We start from the raw sequence: 18,007 nt of genomic DNA on the forward strand, positions 1-18,007 counted from the left end.
GATGAAGACCGATTTAAAGGATTTCAGAATCTCAAGAACAAATAAAGAACAGGTGATCCCCAAAGGCAAGGTGAACTTCTGCTTCCTCCAAGATGTGAGAGATGCCATGTCACATGACCCCAAACAGCAGTGCCACCGAGGCTCAGGTACACAGACATCTCCTTCGTTGACATCAAAAACTGAAGAAGTTGGTCAGGGCTGTCCAAATAGCAGTAATACAGTCCACATAGAACTGGTGGTATTTTAGCATTTTCGGTATGATATCCATGGTAACAAAGAAAAAAAAGAACCAAACCCCAGATTAACAGAAAGGAAGAGAAAGTCAAGCATTTCTTTACAAAAAACCCAACACAGCAGAAAAGGCAATAATCAGGGAAGAGAGACAAAGCTGTAAGGCTAATGAAGAATACAGGAATGCTTCTTTGGTGGCTAGTGCATGTTCTCTCTCTCTCTCTCTCTCTCTCTCTCTCTCTCTCTCTCTGTCTGTCTGTCTCTCTCTCTCTCGCTTGCTCTTGCTCTCACTCTTGCTCTCTCTCTTGTTCTGTCTTTCCCTCCATCCATCCCTCTCTCTCTCTCTTGCCATCCTTCCATCCCTCCCCTCCCCTTCTTTACACACAGAGGTTGGCAGGATTTTATAGAAAACCAAGTCCATCCTGAGTGTAGGGCTTACTTTAAGACACTAAGGTCCAATAGTGGAACAGGTGTGTGTGAGGACAAGGAGCTCTGTGCTCCCTCAGACCAGAAGGAACAGAGTTCCTGTGCTGACACAGTTAAAATAAACTCTCAATCACAGTCTGTGACAGCCAGGTCACAGGACCCAGGCTGCTGTGTTATTTGTGAGCACCCAGTGCAGCCAGAAGTTAACTATTGAGCACTGACTGGCCCAAATCCCAAAAGGGTCTCTGTTTTTCAGAGTGCTGGGGGAAGTGCAGTGTGTAGCACTTTCCTTCTGAAGACTCTTCTGGGGTTTTCAATCCCCTGTAGAGGACCCTCATGGCTGCAGACACTAAGCCTGGGAGGAAAGATCCTCATCTGTAGTGTTCATTGAAAGGCCTGAGAGCAGAAAAGGAAAGAAACAGCAAAATGTGCCCCTTCTGCTCACTGTGGTTCAGTTTCTGCCTTTGCAGCTGAGCTCAGGTGCCCTGGAGTCCTCCCTAGCCTGAGTCAGTGATCTCAAGTTCAAGTCCCAGCCTCCCAGTTTGTAGTATCAAACCCAGCACAGTGTCAAGCCATGGGAGATGTGGACACTATCTAGGCCTTGCTGTTTGCATCTGAGTGGTGCTGTTGAGCACCAGAAGAAGCAAGGGCAACAAGGTCATGTAGAGTACTGACAGGCACTGGGCTACTAGTGACTATTAAGTCACCCTTCACCCCCACCAAGGTGTTCAGGGACATGCAGCCTTGAGCTAACCTTCCTCCCAACCTCGATTTTATGATCCCTCTAGCTCTATATTTTGGTTCTGCAACACCTCCTAGCCTCTCCTCAGACAGTTGTATCTCTGAAAGAGAAGGTAAATTGCCCTTCACCAACCCCTCCTTTGAAAGATGTCCTTTCTAATACACAGTGGCACCGCAGAGACTGGAACAGAAAGAGACCGCCCTTCACGGTGGCATGGTCAGAGCAACAGGGTTTGCTGGTTCCCTGAGCAGCAGCCCTGAGTCCGTGTGAGCACTGGATCCTGGAGACCTGCATTCAGAAGGAAGATGGGACAGAACGAGTTAGACTCTTTGGCATGCTCTCCATCCTGTCCTTAATTCACCCAGTGCCACAGGACAATCAGAGACACATTACTGACTTGTATTAGACCTTTATATGTTGTTTCCAGTTAGAAAGGAGACATTTGTGTTGTCTCAAGCATTCTGCAAGCACTGGTTGACTTAATGTACCATTGGTCAGGAAGGTGGTGTGGTGCACAGCCAAAAGCCTAAGTACCCAGTCCCCAAGCCTGCAGTATCCTGTGGAACTGGGAATGTCCCCATTCTGCTGTGCTGGCACAGGCCACTCACAGTGCTAGAAGGGCAGAAAAACATCCACTAGGTTCACAACATAGAGGGTAGGTGCTCAAGTCTCCTCTCTACCCCACACCTCCTGATTCCTTGTCCATAGCATGGACTGAAAACAAGAAACACCCTAAGTTGCTAACATGGCATCCAGAGGGTTCTTCCCACGGATACGACATCTACTCGCCTCGTGCTTACTATCGTGCCTATTGGAGTGGACAAGCCAGAGTGCCTTACAGCATTTACATCTACATACCATGCTCTGCCTTTCCATACTCCAGGGCCTGTGCCTCTTCTGAGTCCTCAGTTCACTTCCCTGAGATGTGGCCTTGGTGTTCCTTCTACACAGGCACTGGCCCAGTTGTGAAAGTAGCTAAAAGACCAGACCGCAGTTGACTGTAACACAGAGGGTAGTCATGCCCAAGCCTATCATACCCTGACTGCACAAGCCTCCTTTAAAATCTCTTCACTCATTTTGGTGTTCCTATGTACATGTGTGCATGGCAGGCATGTGTGTAGAGTGAGGTGTGCATGCATGTGTGCATATAGGTACATATGTCACGTGTGATGTGCACAGTGTATATATGTCTGTGATATATGTAACGTGCATGCACATCTGACACGTGATGTGTATGATGTGTGGGTTTAGGAATATGGAAGATATATATATATATATATATATATATATATATATATATATATATATATAGTGTGTGTGTGTGTGTGTGTGCATGCGTTTGTGTGTGTTTGTGTATATGTGTTGTGAACATCTGATGGGGTCCTTTTCTTCTCATACTAGCTGGCCTGCTGCAGAAAGGAAACAGGTCTCCCCAGGAGAGTCTAAGCATCCAGCCGTCCAGGGATGGGCCTGCACATGAACATAGTCTGGCCAGAAACACCCTCTAAGCTCTTAATAAAGAACATTCTCATTCCAGAAGAAGCAAGAGAAAACTAAAAAGAAGCCAGACAGCAAACTGAGCTTCCACCACAGAAAATTCTTATATGGGAAAGCTCCCAATTCCCTGAGAGTGAGATGTTTACGACCCCACTGCCTGCTCTGGAAGCAAACCCACTCCCCTGCTGAAAATTGGGGCCTTCCTGTAATCTCCTACCCTGAAGACAGGCAGAGGGAGAGTGGCTGGGATCAGGATGTAACCTGAATAAAGAATACATTCTGGGAATTTAAAAAGTTAGTCTGGAAGTTGGAAAAATTGCTCAGTGGTTAGGAGCACTGAATGCTCTATCAGAGGTCCAGAGTTCAAATCCCAGCAACTATATGGTGGCTCACAAATATCTCAAATGAGACCTGATGCTATCTGGTGTTTCTAAAGACAGCTACATTGTACTTACATATAACAAATAAATAAACAAACAAATGAATTACCTGGTCTTAATTTTAGAGCAAGGAGTAAAATGTCCTGAGATTAAATTCAAATGCATGTCATGGACTGCCTGGATCTTTCAGATCTGTAGGAAACATCTCAAGGAAGAACAAGAGAGGCTGGAGAAGGATGGGGAGGGGTCTGATCCGTGCAGCTCCTCAGTGTCCACTAGCACAGCACTTGCCCTTGGGAGATGACGTCTTTCACTCTTCCAGACTGTTGCACCAATCAGAATTACGTGCTCTGTGGATGAACCTGTGAAAGAGGACAGTTGCTCTTGGGCCAATATGGAGGTTCCTGGCCTCTCAGCAAGCTCACTGCTGACTTTTGAGGTCTCTGGTGGGTGAGCAAAATGAAGACACACAGAGTAGACTCAGGTTGAATCAGCCAGGCCCAGGGGGCTCAGTGGTGTCTCTCAGATTCCCAGGCCCTCCCTGAGATTGAACACTCTACACAGTGTAAGAGGATTAGGGGATAACCAGGAAATGAAGTTGCTCAGGTGGCTGACTCTGTAGGAGGGAAATAATTCACAGTGGGAAGCTTCAGGACAGTCAGGTGACCTGAGGCCTCCACGGAGTCTAAGTCCAGACTCACAGACATTCTTCTGTCCACAAGTCTCCTAAACGCAGGCCTTGTCTGACCTGCAGTCCAGAGCTCTGTATATACAGTATCCCTTAGAGAGAGGACAAACTTTCCAATTAGGCCTCTTCTGTGTCACACTGAGACTGGGTCTGTAGCACAGTGGATGCTGACGGGGACTGGCCACAACTGGCATTCTATCCCACCAAAAGCAAAAAAGAAGTAAGAAAGAAAGAAGGAGAGAGAGAGCGAGAGAGAGAGAGAGAGAGAGAGAGAGAGAGAGAGAGAGAGGGGGGGGGAGGAAGGAAGGAAGAAAGAAAGAAAGATACAAAGAAACAAAGATACAAAGATATAAGAAGATACAAGGAAGGAAGAAAGAAATAACCCATCTATCTCACTCCCTGCAAACCTGGTTTTCACCATAATGGGGCGCGGATGCGACCTTCTTCCTACAAATGAAAGCTGACTTCCCTCAGGGAGATAGATAGATAGATAGATAGATAGATAGATAGATAGATAGATAGATAGATAGATAGATAGATAGATAGATGGATGGTTGATGGATGGATGGGTGGATAGATAGATAGAGATAGAGATAGAGATACAGAGATAGAGAAGTGATTTGACTTAATCAGTTTCTTCCAGTCCTATTCTTCAGAGCAAAGTCACCTTCGACATGGCTGGTGCAATTGCTTGTTCTTCATTTCTGCTTTCTTTGGCTGTTCATTCAAGGCAGCCCCCTTAGAATCTGCTCATCTCAATAAAGCCCCATTTGTGGAATGTATATCTTCTCAGTAAGGAGCTGAGGCATTCTTGGTAGGAGCTCCCAAAATCCCCTCTGGGGCAGTTGACAGTGTTCTCTACTTCAGACAGCAGCTGCATGAAGCAAACACACACCTGTCTGAACATTCCAGCTTGGGTGCACATCACAGTGCACCTGCCCCAGGGTCCCTGTCAGTTGCCCATTCCACAGGGTCACTACTACAAGATCCCATCCCAAGGGCTCTTGCCCCATTGCTCCTCCGCCAGGGACCCTGGCCCACTGAACCAACCTCAGGGATCCTGTTCCATTGTACCCACCATGCTGCACCTTCCTGAGAGTACCTACTGTCCTGAGGTCACTTTTTATAAAATCTAATGCAAATATCTTGCCAGCAAGACCACATTGTCTTTGGTGGCACCAAGTAGATATTAGCAGGACTTCATCACCTTCCCTTTCTCAATCCCTTCTCACAGTTGGACATGTGGAAGCAAAGAAACTGGCAGCAGAATACAGAATATTCACCCAGAATATCACCACCCCTAGAATTCTCATGAGATGTGCTGCTATGACTATGATACAGGGGTGGCAGGTAGGCTTTGATATTGAACAAGCCTAGGCTGGTGCCTCTGCTCACATGTGTGCCAGCAGCTTAGCTTAAGTCTACATGTCGTAAACTCTGAGAGGAGGAAGGAGATCTTCCTACATAGAGGCTGTTCTCTGAACCTGTGTTGGCCAAGGTCAAGCCAGACTGTTTGAACATGCCAGTTCCAGCCTCTGAGGGTTTTCTGCCTGCCTGGTGTTTGTCCTGCTTTATGTCTGTTGAGGTGAAGATGTGGTCCATGCTAGGAATAAGTTTGAAGACAACTGCCCTGGGTTCCCATGCTAAAATTCAATTCAGGACTGACAGGGACCTAAATACCAACAAGACCGTGCCAGGCCCATGAGTTCAAAAACCAAAAGCAAATGGGACCTTGATGTCCTCCTGTGCTGCTCTGAAAAGACTCAGGACACACAATTCTCCTGCACATCCAATGCCCCTTGGGAAAATCCTCTGTCAAGGGCAGGTGATGCCTCATGAGAGTGAACTGTCAGGGTAGGACAAGACACTTGGGACTACTGTCCTGAACTCACCAGTCACAGATGAATGGGCTTTGAAAAGTTTTCAGAACACAGGATAGGGGTGTGTAAGCAAGTACAGGTAATCCTTGGGAAACACATAGTTCCTGAGGAGGTTCTGAGAGCTGTTGGATCCACTCCTGGAGAAGACAGCATTGTGTTCAGGGGGTAACAGAGCAGGAGCCTGCTGATGCTATAAACAGTATTGCAAGGGAGCGGTAACAATGCCCTTAGGAGCAGGATGTCCTAGCACTCTCAGATCAAGCAGACAGCCTAGCGCCTATTAGGGCCATATCCCAAGAGTATGCCGCTCATGTAGGAAGCTTCTAATGTCTGGAGGCAGAAGAAGGGAACATGGACATTGTTTGAGTTAGGGGTTTACTGCTGAGAAGAGACACACCACAACAAATGCAGCTCTTATAAGGACAACATTAATGAACACAGGATTGCAGGTTCAGAAACTCAGTCCATTATCTTCAAGCTGGGAGCATGGCAGCATCCAGGCAGGCATGGTGCCAGAGAGACTGAGAGTTCTACATCTTCATCTGAAGGCTGCTTGGGGAAGATTGGCTTGCATGTGGATAGGAAAAGGGTCTTAAAGCCCAGGCCAATGTGACACACCTACTTTAACAAGGCAAAGTCTCCTAATAATGATACTCTAGAGCTAAGCATATACAATCACAGACATCTCCAAGGAGGGTGGCACTGTTCTATTAGAGAGAAGCATCAGCTCCCATTAATATATTGAGGTCAACCCTGGATAGGGCACAGAGCCCTCCACACATCCTGGAACTCATGGAGGCATCCTATGAAAGAGCTTTTTCCCAGAAGCACACGTGTGTCAAGGCGTCCTTTCCAGCCAGTCCCTAGGGAATCTCCAGTGCTAAACTCTGTCTCTTCTTTTTTATTCTTTTGTGAATAAAAATTCACAGTACAGTGAATAGCAATAATGGCGAAAGGTGTAAATAGAGTGGATTACTACCTGACCAGTAGGATTGATTTTATATGAAATGTGTTTGGGTGCAGTGCAGTATCATCTTCCATGTACCTACCTACTCAACAACTATCCTGGACCATGCTGCTCTAGACAGAACCATCTGGAATTCACTCACTGAGGGACTTATGCCCTGGAGTGGCAGCTACAGGTAGGACTTGTTCATCCATGTCACGGAGTGAAGAGACAGAGATGCATGGATTAAATGGAGAGAAGCAGACTGGAATGGTGGAGAGGCTAACCTGCCAACAACCCCAAACCCCCAGCAGGATGACAATGGAGAACAGCGAGCAGTTTCCCAGCCAGCCTCACTCTCCATAGACAGACTTCTTCCAGTCCTTCCATTTTCCCAAGGGAAGAAAAGTTCAAAAAGCAGGGACAGGGAAAGAAAAACTGCTCTACTCCCAGGAGCCAAAAACAAGCTCCATAGCACCTCCCTGTCTGAGCCCATAACCAGCCACAGCCCAGTCCTCTGCTCATCTCTAGAGGCTCAGGGATCCAGGCAGATGAGCCCTTGAATCACAAACGGCTCCTCTACAGCATTCTATGGGTGTCAGTCCTGAGTCCCTGAGCCTGAGGTGCTCTGCACTGCTATTCAGATAAGACTTCTCTTGATTTCTGTACAAAGATCTCTGTGTTGGATGTCAGAGGAGTGTGTCCACCCAGCATTGGTCCTGGGGCTCTGGCCCTCTAATCTGTTGGTCCATGTTAACTTCACCACAGAGCCACCATGTGTCCTTGTACAGCCCCTCCTTGATCACCTTTTGTAGGAAGATATTTAGAGTACCTTGCAGGTGGCACAGAAAATGGCACACGGCTGAGGGTGGTAAACAAACCTGGGGACACATCAAATGCTAGGATGTTGTGAGGATCCCTAAGCCATGCTTGGGCAGGCCTGTGCCAGGGCTCCCATAGGACCCTTTCTTTCTGTCCCCTATACACACCAAGAACCAGTTACCAGGCAGGGTGAGAAGGGAACTTGGATTCCAGGCCTAGCCCAGTCCTATGATTCCTTACCTTGTAGCCCTTGCGTCCTTTGGGGCTCAACAGTTCCCCTACAATGCAGACAGCAAGGCATACCTGGTATTCACAGCTTACCTGGGCTGAAACTGGGCTGCGTTTGATACTACAAACCAGGAGGATGTGACTTGGCCTTGAAATTACTCACTCAGGCTAGGGAGGACTCCAGGGTACCTGAGCTCAACTGCAAAGGCAGAAGCTGAACCACAGTGAGCAGAGGTGGCACATTTTGCTGCTTCTTTGCTTTTCTGCTCTCAGGCCTTTCAATGAACTCTACAGATGAGGATCTTTCCTCCCAGGCTTAGTGTCTGCAGCCATGAGGGTCCTCTACAGGGAACTCAAACCCCAGAAGAGTCTTCAAGAGGAAACTGCTACACACTGCACTGTCCCCCAGCACTCTGAAAAACAGAGACCATTTCTGGGCTTGGGCCAGTCAGTGCTCAGTACTTAGCTTCTGGCTGCACTGGGTGCTCACACATAACACAGCAGCCTGGGTCCTGTGACCTGGCTGTCACAGACTGTGATTGAGAGTTTATTTCATGTGAGTCAGCACAGCCACTCTGTTCCTTCTGGTCCCAGGGAACACAGAGCTCCTTGTCTTCACACATTCCTGTTTTAACGTTGGACCTTAATATCTAAAGTGAAGCCCACACTCAGGATGGCCTTGTTTTTCTATACATCATGCCAACTTCTGTGTGAGAGGGAGTTTTTTCGTGTATATGCATACCCCCTTATGTGCCTAGGTGTCCATGTATACCCAGGGTACCCATGGACCAACTGTCTCCCGTCCCCAACCCCACCCCGCCCCTGGGATGCCCAGCACAGCCACAGTACAGCCTTCTGTGGGTCTGGATGTGCCTGTCTGCCCTACCCACCAGAGCATGGCCTGCTATGACAGCAGCTCTTCATTATTTTGGGAAACATAGTAGTGAACCCAGGTGGGGCTTCTGGTCCTCAGGGAGCTCACTTGTCCCCCACTAGTTCCCTTGGTTGAGGGATTGTGGTTTTCAGGACTCCCAGAAGCAGCAGAAGCCAATGGACTCATCCTTAGTGTGTGCAGCAGCTAAAGGTGCATGGAGGTCAGGACTTGTGCCCTGTGTCTTCAGAGACAAGAAGGAGCCAAGACCATTGGCTGACCCTGAGAAGCCACTTGGGTCCCATAAAGATTCTATTTATGTCCTTCCTCTGAGCCTGTGGAGACATTGTGGGGAACTATGCCAATTTTCTCTGGACACCAGGCTGTGCAGAGCTCCAGACTGTGGTCACAATCAATAGGGAATGAACAGGACAATTAAAGGCCAGGCTCTGCCATGTCTCTGCCAAAGAGAGTTCAGTGGGGTCAAGGTGTGGGCATAAGGAGGAGCCCAGGCAGATTCCAGATTCTCTTTCCTATATTCATCTGAATGCTGGGGAAAGAAAGTCACCACAAAATCATAGTGACTTTACATGACTGCCTATTAAAAGAAACATCAAAGATGACAGGCGTAAATCATGAAAATGGCATTTGTGTGTGCGGAGACAGCTGTCTGCATGGACAGAGTGTACCCACACTCCAAGCAGGGACTACAAGCATGGGGAGTGTCTGTCTACACTTGCAGCAGGGCATACATGCTACCAAACACACAATAAAAGCCATCATGCGGGGCTGGGGATTTAGCTCAGTGGTAGAGCACTTACCTAGGAAGCGCAAGGCCCTGGGTTCGGTCCCCAGCTCCGAAAAAAAGAACCAAAAAAAAAAGCCATCATGCCCAAGCCTTGGGTCTATAAGTCACTGAAAGCCTCTCACCCCTCAGTGGGGTCCGATCTCCAACACCTTAGAGACATCCACAGACTGTGCCTGTCAGAATATGGAGAGCCATGATGAGAGTCTCCCCCGGGAACTCTGTAGTCTTGCTGGAAAATCAAGAGGAAAGCCCAGCCTCTAGGCCAACGTGCAGCACAGTTAATACACAGTGTAAGCTTCATTGACACACAAAGATGCTGAAGACAGAACATGGGAGGGCCTGGCAGAACCGTAACTCGGCCAAAGGTGGTGCGGCTTACAAAAAAGAGCAATCATGCCTGTGGTAGCTCCCTAAAGCCCAGCTCTCTGCCCCCTGTATTTTGGGGTCTCTGAGGAAGACAAACCGATAGAGCATCCTGTTGACTAGCTTGCTGTTCAGATGTGGGATGTGGTCACAGTGCTCTGACAAGGCCACAAGGGCATCTGCTAGGACAGCCAGACTCTAATTGATAAAGAAGGCCTCCTTCAGGGCAAACCCAGTCACCACAGACACAGCTGTAAAGTAAGCAGTCCAGTCGCTTGTGAGCATGCTATCCAGACAGGAACAGGCAAACAGAGGTGGTTCTTGGGAGGGACCATGGGACCCACCCACTTCCCAGACAGGCACCATGGCCTGGTAGTCATTGAGGTCCCTTGTTGGATACCACAGTCCTTTTAACTGCCGGTAACCCTTTTTCTAGACACAGAACAACATAAGGCCCATCATGGGGTATAACATGGCCTTCTGTTGACAGTTCACAAGCTCTCTCTACTGTGTTGCCCTTTGATGACTCTGGCATTCTTGACTGGGCAGATGTCGTCCCCCGTTCACCTGCATACACACTGCTGGCCCAGTCCATGTGCTGAAACCTGCCCCCCCCAGGAGCTGCCCAGCATGGTCGGGTGGGTCCACTGGAGATGAAGCCCAGTGCAGTGGTAATCCACAAATACCTGCCCTTGCTTTCTCGTGAAGGTCAGCTTGGCTGGACTTTGGGGCTGTGGTCCGGAGAGTGGAAAACAGAAGGGTCACAAAGGTCTGTCAATCATCAGACAGAGCTGAATGTCTGGGAATCCATTGGCAGACAACTGAGACTCCCTAAGCACCATGAGGCAGGCTTTGCTCAAGCACTGTCCATAGGGGGCAAGTCCTGGAGGTGGATGTGCCTACTAAACAGACAATGCTGCCCTAAGCAGTCTCGTCCCTTACAGAAGTGTCACTGTAGCAAGATGGAGAATGTCCATCTCTACTGGCTTTCCATAGGAGTGAAAACTAGCCTGGGTGTGTCCTGCTGTGCCCAGGGCTCTGCACTCTCGCTTATGATGTGGAGGCCCAGAGCAGCTGTCCAGCATAGCATGTGAGACCTTGAACGCACTGCATTTAAGTCCTAGGGTGAGTCTCATGTGGTCAAACTGCATGACTCTGGTGGCTGACATCTAACCTGCTGTGATTGACATCGCTGGCTTTTACAATGTGGGTGTAGCCTTAGGGGCCATGTTCTCTGAGTTGCATACCTCTGTGGATGAGGCCCACAAACTCCAGGGCACTGGTGACAGACCTGGAAAAGGACAGCATGAGTCAGAGGTAACCCCCTGGATGATCTGACAAGGGATAAGCACTCTGCGCTCGGGGTAACCTTATCTTACTCATCTGACAGACAATTCTCATGTGAACCAAGTGTGGTAAGTTTAAGAAAATAGGCTGGGGCTGGAGAGCAGGCTCAGTGGTTAAGAGCATGGCTGCTCTTTCAAAGGTCTTGAGTTCGATTCCAGTCACCATATCATAGATACTAACTATGTATTATTAGATCTGATGCCCTCTTTGGACACACAGATGTACATGCAGATAGAGCACTAAAGTAAATGAATCTTAAAAGAAAGGAACAAATGAATGAAAGAAGAAAGAAAAGAAAGATAAAGAATGAAAGAAAGAATGAATGAAAGGAAAGAAAGAATGAAAGAGACAGAGAGAGAGAGAGGGAGGAGGAGGAGGAGGAGGAGGAGTAAAGAAAGGAGGAAGCAAACAAGCAAGCTGCTCAGCTGTAGAGAAATGGGCCTGTAATCCCAGACACTCAAGACACACAGTAGGGAGGGGGATCAGAAGTTCAAAGCTAGCCTGGTCTACAGCATGAGTTTCAGGTCTGCTTGGACAACTTAGTGACACCCTTTATCTAAAGGTGAGGAGGGCTAAGGCTACTAACTCAGTGGTAGAGCACTCATGGGGGAAGCAGACTGCTGTCCATTGATACCTCTCCTTTCTTGCTCTGAAATAGACAATGGTGTTAGAAGAGTCAAAGGTCCCTGTCTTAGCATCCACTATTCTATTTGCTACAACGTTAAGGGTCCAATTTTTGGTATTTTTTCAGTGATCAAATCTATGAAACAAAACTTAAGCAATACTCTTATTGCTGTCAGAGTGGCAGGTGGATGATAAATGCTTGCCCACCTGCATCAGTAAAAAGCTGGTTCCTTGGACTCCCTGCAAACACATCACTGCTAACTGTATGCCTTGTGTAGGCTTTTCCAGCACTGTACATAGCTTGAAAACCTTCCCTGCTATGGACCCTTGAGTGGGCATCCTGCCTCTCAGTCTCAGAATGGAGCAAAGATCCCCTGGTCACCTCTAGGCTCACAGGTCAGGGACCTCTTCCATCCCGTGGTGAGGAAGACTGGCACGGCTGCACACACCTTGGAAAAAGAACATATTGGCAACCCTTATCGAAAATGATGCTTCTCACTTTCCATTATGGCATTCTATAAAATATGGGTATTTCCAGGTATAATTAGACATGTTGTTGATTGAGTGTGTGTATGTTTTTGGAGGTTGGAGGCGGATAATTCGTTTCTCCAAGCCCCTTCCTCAATTTTGGGTGATAAACATTGACTCTCATATAGACTTTTAATAATTTACAGTTATTTATATATTTTTAAGTTTTGCTTATTTTTACAAACTTTTTGTTCCTCTCTCTCTCTCTCTCTCTCTCTCTCTCTCTCTCTCTCCCTCTCTCTCGTTCTCTCTCTCTCCCTCCCTCTCTCTGTCCCTCCCTCTCCCCCTCCCTTCCTTCCTGTCTCTCTCTCTCTCTGGGTAATTAGATATAATACTCAGGGTCAGGACATTCTACCCTTGAGCTACCCCAAACAGAAAAAGGTTATAAACAGCTTTATTATGATATCTGTGACATATAAAGCTGAAACGTGTTAGACGTGAGCATCTTGATGTTCCTAAAGACATGTACTTTCTCAGATACAGAATTCCAGCGGGCTAAAATTCCTGCTGTTTCTTCAGATTAACCTTGTCATGAACTGAACCAATGGGGAACATACTAAGCACAGTCCCTGAGCTGCTTCCTAGGTTGGTAGCACTGGCTCCATCCCAGGCACAGCTAGAGTGGGCAGCTGTAAGGTTGAGGACCTGCACTCAGGACACTGGGCTCCAGGAGCACCTCACCTGCAGGTCATCCTGTGTACCTCTGAATGTCACTCCTGGGTTCTCACTGCCTGGCACTTAACCATAGACATCACTGTAGAATTATCTAAGGCCAGAATGTCAAAAACATAGTTGTTATGAATTTCTACTTTGAAAATGTCAAATGTTGGGCTGCTTGAACAGTTTTCAAGAACAGGTTCAAGAAATGAACCTGGGAGAAACACAAGAAATATAGCCTGGAGTCTCTTCCAAAACCGCCACTCCAGCATAAGCCTCCACAGGCAGTCACTCTCCTCTGCACTACCGTCCCCCTTAGTTTACAGCTCATGGATCTCCTTGCTTAGCATGTCCACAAGGTGCATTTGCTGTTGCTTCTCCAGCTTCTCCCTGGTATCTTGTTTCCATGGGTCTGGAGACAGACTATCCCCACAGGACAACTCCTCTTTACTGATAGTTTTCTACTGCAGATTCCTGTGCTCAATAGTGGGGGGCTGCTGCTGGGGCTACAGCTCCAGAGTAACTGTTTCTTGGGGCCTCTGCAGTGTGGAAGGTTTTCCTGGTTGGGCTGGTGTGGCCAAAAGAGATAAAGGAAGCAGGGATAAGGGAATGAGAGTGCATCTGCCCCAGATTCTACTCCTGCTCCCCGTGCTTCCTCTCTGCTCTTGTCCAGGCAGGCCTTCTATATCTCAGACCACCACTGCTGCTCCTCCTTCTTTTTTGCTAGCCAGCAGCCACCTGAGCAGACTGGGATCCTGCCTTGTTTGCAGAAGGTGGTGGGAGGGGCAAAGCCACTGAAATGCCATCAAAACCACTGGTGTAGGTGGACCTGTGGTGGAGGAGGTGGTGGAGGGAGGTCTGTTCATATGGGCTGGAAGACAGTCACAGGGGTGGGCAGCACCTCTGCTGGGTTTTCCAATGGCCAGGACCACTCTTGGTAGAGTGGAAGCAGGGGTAACTGACTTGGAGGAATATTTCAGGTGCTCCTGGCTGGATGTCATAGAGTCCACTGAGGAGCTCTGGATCCACATATCATTGTCACACTAGAGATCCATGCTGGCCATTACTCAATGCAGCTCAAGTTGGTAAAACTCTTCCTGAAGTTCTTCCATTGAAGGGGTAACACACCGAGAAAAGAAAAGACGAAGATCTAATACTTCAGAGACTCACCAGAGATATTAACAAAATTTCATGCATGTTTCTTTCTCACAGAGGAGGTAAGAAAACTGAGGAATGGGTGTATAACCAGACCTGACACTGCTTTATGGCTCACTCTCCAAGTAACCAGCTGTACCTGTGTGTACAAAGGAATAAAAAGATTTTTCTATATACTGATGCATGCTGTTTGTGGCATTGTCACTCCTACAATTTAGCTCCTAGCTTCAGGACTACGTACAGGGGTCTGTTCTTGTGAAAGGTAAAGAAATACACAATGAGATTCATAAAACTGCATAAAAGGTGAACTTTGTCCTCAGGGATCTGTTTTACAATCTTTAAAAAAGCATTCAAGGGGGTTGACACCCCAAAAGGAGCTTTGCCATCTCTGGAAGAGGTGATAGACGGGTTTGTATGAGGGGTTATTGGCAAGACAGGAAGGGCTAATATTGGATTATAAAATAAATAAATAAATAAATAAATAAATAAATAAATAAATAAATAAATGGTTTTTTAAAGAACATATTTTAAAAGCCATGATAAAAAAATGTAATTTTGACCCTATGCTTTCAATAAAAAAAATCTTAAAATTTCTTATTTACTCATTTACACTAATTCTCATGTTCCCCGATTCATTAATTTATTTGACTAGTGTAATAGAAATAAACTTAAATGACCAAAATTCAGGAATGATAGTTAATGTAATTTGTTGAGAACTGTATCAAAGAAGTCAGATATTTCACCAGTAAGAAAGTGTTCCAGCTCATCTCAGACCTCAGTGCAGAGGTCTCCAGTGGAGACAGATGTTAGCTGCTGTTGTAGTGGTATATGCACACTTCTCTCCAGGAATAGGAGGCTGATCTATTAGAAATAGTGTTAAAAACCCAAGTGTCACATTAAATAACAAGTAAAATAAACATAACATTCCTTTAAATGCAGGAGCCATGGCATACCCATCATACACTGAGGGCAGGATGTTTAGCACTGAGCCAGAGACAAAGATGTACCAGAAGTCGGCTTCACGCACCCCTACAAGTCTCCTGACGCCACAGACCAGGATAAGGACTTTCTCCAGGACCAGATGAGATCTGTGCTAGAGACATGAGAGTAAATACGTGAAGCCTTTTGGAGGTTGAAGCCTTTTGGACGTTGGGGTCTCTATTCAGTATACTCCATCCTCACTACTTTGTTAGCAACTCTTTTAAGTGTAAAAATGATCTCCACTAACTTGGAAACTCGATCCATTTTGAAGACACATTTATAGTGCATTTTGATCTATAAGGGTCAAGGGTTTTCCAAATAAAATCCTAATTTTGGACTAGTATGAGACCTCTATGAAAACTGTATTCTAGCTGGCCAAGGGACACAAAAAACAATGATCAAAGTATAAACAATGATCTGGGTGACAAGGTGACTTAGAGAATGCCTCTTCTTACTTGTCACATTGGGGCTGAAAAGGTATTCTGCTTTGTTTTTCATCAGCCTGTCTTTACCAGGCAGCTTCGTTGGATGACTGTGCTCTGTCCAAGGCTTTTGAGGACTCTCTGGGGAGCTGTTTTGAGCTGAATTATTATAGAGCTCGAAACCTTTACTCTTCCACCTATCGATGATGGACAATGCCATCCTCTGCTACATAAGTGGCTGGAGCCATGGATCCCTCCTTGTGTACTCATGAGTTCATGGTTTCCTACATGGTAGCTGTGGGGTCTGGTTGGATGATATTGTTGTTCTTCCTGTGGGGTTGCAAACCCCTTCAGCTCCTTCAGTTCTTTCTCTGACTCCTCCATTGGGGTCCCCATATTCAGTGTAATGTTCAGCTGCAAGCATCTTCATGCCAGGGCACTGAGATGGGAATGGGTGGGTGGGAGCGGGATCATACTCATAGAAGCAGGAGGAGTGGGTTGGGAGAGCATGGGAAGTGGGTAACATTTGAAATGTAAATACATAAAATATCCAAGAAAAATAAAACTCATAAAAACTTCACTCTGTGCTCTGGGTTTACCTGAGCCATAACGATCTGAAACTGAAACCAAAGCCAATTCACTCCTTCTCTCTCCCTCATTCTTTCTAAGATTAAGAGCTTCAAAGGATGCATCTAAAATTCTTATATTTAATAACTGCTCTTGGTATAATAGGGTGATCTTATATATACATTCTTTGACCAGCCTAAAAAAGCAAAAACAACCAAGCAATCAGAAGAAACCATAGTCCAGGGTCTCACTACGTATTTGAGGCTGGTCTGGAATTCAGTACACAGGCAAGAGGACCCCAAACTCACAGAAATCTGCCTCTTTCTGCATCCTTAGAGCTGGCATTAAAGGTACATGCCACCACAAATAGCTTTATACGAACATTTTCAAAAACTTTTACATATATTGTCTAGAAAACCTTTTCATTTACATAGTATGTATCTATGGGAGAAATTGACCTTTTTTATTTTCTCAACATCTGACTTATAATTTGTAAATAACAAAGTAACCTTTTTTAGAGTAATTTTTAAAAAGCACTCAACTACTCTTCTCTCACTTGATAACACACATATTATTATCCATCAGAATGACAGCATCACATGGTGCTGTCACATGGTGTGATTATCCACACCTGTTCACAGTTTAGTCTTCCTGTCTGCTCACCTGGGACTCATTTGTTACCCACGACCCTCTTTGAGTTTGTAAATGGTGTTCTGCTTTAACATGCCAACACATGGTCTAGCCAGGATTGGTTCCTGTTCTACGCTTTAGTATACAGGATTCTAGACTGTCAGACACTGATATTGTTGTTGATACTGTAGCTACAAAGATCAGGCGCTAGGGTGTGCAGGTTCCAAAGCCGAGGCAGGGTCAGAAGGGAGTTCACAATACTGCAATTAACAGACTGTGAATATATCTAGGAAACCGTACCATTAGATCTGATCTGAATCATGACCCAGAAGTATTTCTCAGCATCATGCACTCTGTCTCAACTAACTTCTTCCTTGAAGAGCTGAGCAAGAGCTGTGGTAGGAGCTACTACATGGGAATTTTAGGGCCTCTCTTTATAAAAATAATTTATGTGTATGAGTGTTTGCCCAGCATGTGTGCACATGAATACAGAGAACTTAGAAGAGTGCTTTAAATCCCATGAAATTAGAGTTTCGGGCAGTTTTGGGCTAACACTGGTGTTGTAAAATACTGAACCATCTTTCCAGCCCCAGATTTTGATAACTTTTAGGAGGAGCCATATCTCAATACAGCATCACTATATGTTGGCTAACCTGGCTTGAGTCACTAGCTCTTACCTCTCTGCACCATGGAGGACAATGGCTGGGTAAGAAAGGTGGACAGGCAGTGAAAGAGGATGCCTTGATTTGCAACTTCCAGGGTAACCATGGGACTGGTACTAGTCATGAGTTCTGCTGCCCTAGGAAGAAAATATAAAGAAACAGCGGTCACTGTCACAGTAGAGTCTCTGTTCAGAATACTTGTGCTTAGGTTCCTCAGCCTGGTTGCTGTGTGGGAAATAAACCAGGCTTTCAGAAGATTATGTCCTCTCTACATCACTTATGATAATTAATTATAAAAAAGGCAAGTATATTCTATTCTATAACATTAACATTAAGATATTTAAACATTTTACAAGCTCTAAGTATATGTGTACATATTTATATAATTATTTAAGGTAATACTCTATACTAATATACATTCTTAAGAGTGAACACAAAATGAGATTCCTGTGCTCTAAGAACTAGGATTATTGGGGAAGGTGAGTAAACACAAAGATCTTTTACATCACTACTTTTTGAATTCAAATTTCAAAATACAAAATATCACTTCAG

At 46.0% G+C, this 18,007-nt stretch overlaps 1 long non-coding RNA gene across 1 annotated transcript in view; it reads right to left on the reverse strand.

Annotated features, from left to right (window-relative positions):
* Positions 1 to 16,242: 16,242 nt before the first annotated feature.
* Positions 16,243 to 18,007, reverse strand: part of LOC134482785 (uncharacterized) — a 37,862-nt gene continuing 36,097 nt past the window's right edge. The window contains exon 3 of the long non-coding RNA XR_010059335.1: positions 16,243 to 17,592. This is a non-coding gene — a long non-coding RNA (uncharacterized LOC134482785). The remainder of the gene's footprint in view (positions 17,593 to 18,007) is intronic.

Source organism: Rattus norvegicus, chromosome 1 (assembly GCF_036323735.1).
Source record: "Rattus norvegicus strain BN/NHsdMcwi chromosome 1, GRCr8, whole genome shotgun sequence".
Lineage (NCBI taxonomy): Eukaryota > Metazoa > Chordata > Mammalia > Rodentia > Muridae > Rattus > Rattus norvegicus.